We start from the raw sequence: 6,697 nt of genomic DNA on the forward strand, positions 1-6,697 counted from the left end.
GAAGGTGTGGAAACAGCCTCTCCCGTGAAGCCGGGGGAGGAACACGGGCCTTGATTTTTGATCTCCAAGACTTTACGACTTTCTGAGTTTCAGAGCCTTAAGGTAACATACTTGTGTCATCTTAAGCCTCGAAGTTTGTGGTGGTCCCGGCAGCCCGAGGAGATGCACACACGGCGCCCTTTGCCCGGGGGGGGCCTGTGGGGTTAGTGTCAGCCCCCGGGAACTGCAGGGCCGGTCCTCCAGGAAAGGAGCTGTTGGCCCCGTGTCAGGCCGCTCCTCGCCCCAGTGTTGGAGAACTTTAGGATCCTGCTGCTTAGAGCTTCTAGAAAACGTGACTTTTGAGGGGAGACTGACGCTGACCCAGACCCTAGATGGTGCCCCGGGCGCTGTCCTGGCTGGTGGCTGCGGGGGACGGACACGGGCTGGGAGGACTTCTGCTCGGCCGTGAGGAGGTGACCTGCGTCTCGCGCCCAGAGGCGGGGAGAGGGAGGAGGACGCCCGGGCAGGGAGGGGGCTTGCGGGAGGCGAGGTCCCTGCCCAAAGGGACATGTGAAATGTCACAGGGGGGTTGTTTCTGCTATTTCTCTCTTTCTCTGCCGTGTGGGCTGGAGTTCCCAAATGTCCAGGGAGCTCCGTGTTTTTGGAGAAGCCCCTGCACTTTCTGTAAAGAATTGCGAATTTTCACTCGCCTTCCAGCTGGTGGGGAGAGGCAGTGTTGGGTGGGTCCCGAACGGGCTTCCGGGGTTGGAAGTCCTCTCAGCTGCGACGGTGACTTGGGCCAGTCCCCTAAACTGTGCCACAGAGCCTGCTCTCCGGAGGGGCGTGGTCTGGTCCTGCCTCTCGGTGCTTCTGGGCCCACCTGGGTCTCCGGTAGAGAAAGTGCTGGGCGGGTGGGGGCTGGGCAGGTGTGCTCACGCCTGCCTGGGGCACCTGCCAGGAGCTGCGGGACTTGGGGCTCGTGTCCCAAGAGTTCCGAGGTGCTCCCACCTGTGAGGTTGGGCCGACAACCGTGTGCAGCTGAGGGGGTGAGTGACCACGTGCAGAGCAGTCAGAGGCCCTGGGCAGGCGCTGGGGGATGCTCGGGTGTTTCCTGTCGGGTTAGCCCCACTGTGTGCAGGGTCGGGGGAGGGGGCTGCCGTCGGGCTGCCTGACGCCTGACGGCCCTTACGTATCCCAGGGACACTCCTGAGCGAGAAGCAGACGCGAACTGGGTAGTGGGTGAAGGCTTCGTCACAGGTGGCCCCGTGCGGTGCTCCTTGTCTCCTCCTGTGTGACTCGGGGTAAGTTACTCGAATTCTCTGCCTCCACGGTCTGGGAAGTGGGTATAATAGGATTCACTGCAGCCGGCCGCTGGGAAGAGGACCCTCGGGGGCTCCCCGAAAGCGCCCACACATGGAGGGAATATCGTGTTTCTCCTTGCTGTGAGCGCAGCACAGAGACGGAGTGTGGGCTCCAAAGCCAGAGGGTCTGGGTTCAAGTCCTTGCTGTGAACCACGCTTGCTGTGTAGACCCAGGCAAGAGACGGACTTCCTGTGCCTCGTTGCTCCATCTGGAAAATGGAGGAACGCGGTCCTACCTCCCTATGTTCTCCATTCCTGCCCTCATGACCTGCCCCAAGCTTGGTGGTCCAAGCAACCGTATTGTCGCTAGTTCTGGGGGTGGGAAGCTTGGTGAGTGGGTTGATGTAGTTCTGCATAGCAGGTCCGTGGTGGTGGTTATGGAGGGGTGGGGGCAGAGATGAAGGGGTCAGCTGCTGGCTGTCTCCCCATGGGGGCCTGAGGATGAACGGGCTTGGGCTTGCACGGGGTTGGCCGAGCTCACGTCCTGCACATGCAGGCCTGAGCCCTGCCGCCTTACTAGCTGTCAGCCTGGGGTCCCCCTCAGCTTCGAGAGGCCCCTGGATATTCCCTGGCTGGGGGCTGCCTTTGAAGCGGGCACTGGGAGGTGGGGTCCTGCTGATTTCAAATCTGACTTTGCCTTCTGCCTCCTCTTTAGTAAATACATGAATTCTCTAGAAGTGATTGATAGAACTCAAAGCTCAGGATCTTGTAGGGTACAGAGCTGAGCAACCCTCACCAGCTTAGTGCTGGAATATTCTTTAAAGAAACCCAAAACTCACGGATAGGACTCCACAGTGCTCACCTGTGTGCTCTCCGTGTCTTAGTTCATTAAGGAGGAACGACTTCATCTGCAAGGTCCCTTCACAGTGGTATAGAAGTATTTGAATAATTAGGGGGTGGGGGGTCGGTATTGGGCTTACCCTCCCCCATAGGCGGCTGGGACCCCTAAGGTGCTCGTTCATGGAGGACACGCAGAGCCATGCTGTGTAGACCCCTCCAGGTTGGCAGAGAACGTGCTGGTGAGCACAGCCCCGGAGCCCTACAGGGTGCCAGGCAGCTGATCCTCAACACTAACCACCCAGCCAGGCGGAGTGACTAGCCACCATCTCACAGGGGAGGGGATGGAGGCACCCCGAGGTGTGCGTGTCCACGTGGTGAACTTCACCTGCTTCGGCTTTAGCCTGATGCCCTTTAATTAGGACACATCACGCTATCCCTGTCCTCGGGCTCCTACCTGCTGTTTTGCTTTCCTACAGCCCTTGTCAGCAGGTAACACTCAGTGGGATTTAGGTCACGTGTGCCTAGTTCTCCCTTTAGAACGGGGGTTCACAAACGGGTGGACCACACTCCACAGACCTTCATTTGGCAAGCTTCGTAAGGAAAGAATGTCTGTTTTTAAAGATGATTAAAACCTAAGCTACAGCGGTGATGTGCTCAAAGCCTAAAATACTTACAATGTGGCCCCTGAAAGAGCGCGAGATAGAACTTGCTCTGTTGCAGAAATTAAGCTCCTCGAGAGCACGCAGGTGTGGTCAGCTCTATTCCCAGACTTTGAATAAAAGGTCCCTGAGTGTGGAGAGACTCTGGGGAGGGGCAGGGCTGGGGCTTGGGCCTGGCCGGCACCCGGGTAGACAAGGAGCATCTCCCTGCACCCGTGGTCCTCAGGCGTGGTTTGTGGTGGAACGGCTGGAGGCTGCAGTGCGGGGGCCCGAAGACCCTCCTCCGGGGAGCTGGGTCCTGGCCCCAATCTCAGTACCCACGACAAGGTGCACCTGCCTCATGCTGAGCACGTGGGCTCCGCGGGCCGGAGCGGTCCCTGTGATTGGCAGACTAGGACGGCCACGCCCTAATCCCTCGAACCTGGGACCTTGGTAGTCACGGTAAAGGTAATGAAGGTGGCCCTCGAAGGCAGGCAGCATGCTTGGTGGCAGGAGCTGCGGGTGGGTGCCGGAAAGACCCAGCAGGAAGGGAACTTGAGGATCTGAAGCCGGAGGGGGACCTGGTCCTCTGCTGCTGGACCAGGAGCTGGAACGTAAGGCAGTTCTGGGAGCAAAGGGCCTCCCTGGGCAGGAGCCGGCTCTCCTTCCTGTGACTGTAAAGAGCTGAACTTGGCCAACACCATCCGCCAGCGTGGAAACCGTCCCCCAGAGCCTGCAGGAAGGAGCACAGCCCAGTGGAGGTGGCCTTCCTGAGACCGGGCACCCCGGACCTCTGGCTAAGCAGCAGGTAACACGTGGTGCTGACCGAGGCCGGGAAGCGCGGGGTGTGTTGTAGGGCTGATAGAAAACCTACACCGTGGAGGATCCCTTGGGAATAAGGGGACCGACCACTTCGGCGCAGCTTCCACTGGAACAGACGGGCCTGGGGGATGGGGGTGGGGGCCGCGGGGGGGGGGGGGAGGGCATGTTGGGCGTAGCGGTCACCGTGGAGCGTGCCCAGGGGCTGCGGCTGGTGGGGGGCTGTGTTGCGCTGGTGTGACGGGGGCTGTGGGGGTCAGACACCTTCTATACTTGGTTGTGGGGCATGTTTGGGGCTGGGAGCAGTGGCTCTGCAGGGTGGGGTAGAATGGGGTTTCTCTATGGAGTGGGCTCCTGTGAATTCGGAGAACGTGTCCCTTGAGCAGAATCACGGGAACCAAGGGCAGGAACCACACACTGTCCCAACTCCGGTGGCTGTAAGGAAACATTAATTTTCAGGCCTTGATTCTGCTTGGTCGTATGTCGGGGTGATGTCAGAAGCCTAGGCAGCAGCCCCCCACTCCCCTCAGCCTAGGGTGTACAAGCGGGTGGGCCCCCCTTTGGTGCCAGGGGCCTCATGGAAAGCCTGCTGCAGCGGGGGTGAGGGGGGCCCCCTGCGCGCATCTCTGGGGGGGGCGGCGGCCCCCCCCCGCGGGCATCTCTGGGGGGGGGGGGGGGCCCCCCCCCCCCCCCCCCCGCGGGGGGGGGGGGCGGCCCCCCCCCCCCCCCCGGGGGTGGCCCCCCCCCCCCCCCCGAGTGCTCTCCCCTGGTGGAAGGTCACCTGCCCAGCTAGGGACACAGCTGCTCCCTCCTGAAGGCAGAGAGCAAAGGAGGGTCTAGGGGCCGTTGGGTGCTGCTGGGGAAGGCTCTCTGAGCAAACCGGGTGGTCCAGCAGACCCCGAGGGGGTCCTGTCCCCTGAAGCTCCACGTGGTCCAGCAGACCCCGAGGGGGTCCTGTCTCCTGAAGCTCCACGTGGCTTCGTGGCGCTCACAAGCGGGGCTCCCCCAGCACCAGGCGTGCAGAGTAGGGGGTGGAGCCCCGGCTCAGGCCTGCGGGGGGAGCTTGGCTTGCGGCCCCTCCCACCTGGGTGTGGACGAGGGTTGTGTTGATGTGAAAGCCAGAGAGTTGGCCTGTGGGTTGAGGCTCAAGGACAAGGGTGTGTCGTCTCCTTGGTGTAGCTGGACATGTGGGCTCCCCTTCGAGGGACGTGCCAGGGGTCCCAGGAGGGCTGGGAGAGACTGTCTGCTCCCCCTTGGGGGCAGTGCTAGGCTGGGGCCAGAGGCTGGGGCCCCCTCGGTCCCTCTTCCTGCCTGCAGCGAGGACTCTGCTGCCTGAGGCGGCTCCAGAGGGCTTCCTGTGCCCCTCGGGGGAGACTGCACCCCTCAGGTGCCCGGTGGCCCTGCTCTCAGCCTCGTGGGTACTTGTCTCGGACTTCAGCCCCTTCCGCAGCCGACTGAGTCCTGCCGTCGGGGAGGTGGGGGGCTCTTTCCCTGCTCAGTACCCTCGGCCGAGTACGCGGACAGAGCCGGCGGGCGGGGAGCTCACCCCGTGGGCGGGGAACAGAGCGGCTGCGCTCATGCTCTGGGGGCGCCTTGTCTCCGGTCTCAAGGTCAGGGGGTCTGGGGTGAGGAAGGGCGGTAAGTGAGCTCAGCTGGGGGTTTTTCGGGGGAGAAGACCCCTGAATCAGAGCGCCAGCTCTTAAATGGGCGCAGTCGGGTACAGCAGGGTGCTGGGGGGGGGGGGGGGACCGCGACTAGATGGTAATGACCTGGGGTCAGCTGGGGGTTAGCCCAGCGTCTGCACAGGATCAAACGGGTCAAAAACTGGGCCATGCGGGCTTGTTGGGAGGCTGGGCGTCTGGTATCCAGCCTGTCTCCGGGGCCAGTAGCACGTGTGAGCAGGGCCCCCGCGTCCTGTGCAGCGCGGACCCGCGGTGCTCCGGGTGCTCCCCGGCGACAGCTCCAACGGCGGGTGCGGGCAGGTGCGTCCGGAGGCCCACCAGGCGCTGGCTCACGTGATCGTGGGGGCTGCGTCCCCCCTGCCCCCCTGCCCGCGGAGACCCGGCAGAGCCAGAGCGGCTCCAAGGTCGAGAGCCAGGGAGCGAGGGTGTCGGTTCCAGTCCCGGTGTGAGGGTCTGACCCTGGGGGCAGCACGGGATCCGGGTCCCAGCTCGGCCAGCCGGGGGCTCTTTCCTTCCTGTATCTTCTTGTCCTATCCGGGCTCGGAACCTGTGGCAGGATGCTCACCCCCCTGGGGCCAGCCATCTGCTTTCCTCAGTTTACCAATGCAAATGCGAATTTCTTCTGCAGACAGACCCAGAAATACAGCCTGACTAGCTCCCTGGCTGCCCGGTGGTCCAGCCGCATGGGCACAGAACACTAGGCATCCCGAGTGCTCTCCGGACCCCTGCTAGGCCTTCCCCTCTGGTCCCCCATGAGCCCCTCTGAGCAGACTGTGTTCCCTCCCCTCTATGAACGATGCCCAGGGTCTGTCCACACTGGGCTCCCAGGTGTCAGAGGGCTGTGCTGATTGTGTTCCCAGCACAATGCCTGGCTGGTGGCTGTTGAGGGACTTGATCTCTGGGAGGGGCTAGTGGTCTCGGGGCAGAGGAGGAAGATGGGCCGCTGCTGGCTTGGTCCCCCAGGTTCCCAGGGAAGAGCTCCAGCCTCGGCCTGACCTTCACATTGTGCTGGTTGCTGGGCCCCGCCCCACCTCTTAATGCACCTGTCCCCGGGGCAGGCCTGACATTCGTTGACTTAACGACCTCCTCCAGCAGTTCCTCTCCCTGGGATGATGGTGCAGTTGTACCCAGGTCTGAGTCTGCAGACGTGAGCTGCTTATCAAGCTCACTTCCCTGGGCTTTGTTGAAGGTACAAACTAACGAGCGCTCTCCTCAGTATTAACCTTCTGGAAGACTGGCTTTCCTCTCATTTGACCCATTGCAGAGACTAGACCCCTCAGGCTGCTGCTCACTTGTCCCCTCGTGGGGCCACAGCAAGAGATTCAGGGAGACCAGAGAAGCAGAAGGGTCTGAATGTGGGGTTACTCGGTCTCTCCCAGAACGGGAAAGGGTGGACGGTCCCTCACGTTGCAGGAACTGACTTAGAGAACATGAACAC

The sequence above is a fragment of the Phoca vitulina genome, unplaced genomic scaffold, assembly GCF_004348235.1.
Source record: "Phoca vitulina isolate PV1807 unplaced genomic scaffold, GSC_HSeal_1.0 scaffold276, whole genome shotgun sequence".
In the NCBI taxonomy this organism is placed as follows: domain Eukaryota; kingdom Metazoa; phylum Chordata; class Mammalia; order Carnivora; family Phocidae; genus Phoca; species Phoca vitulina.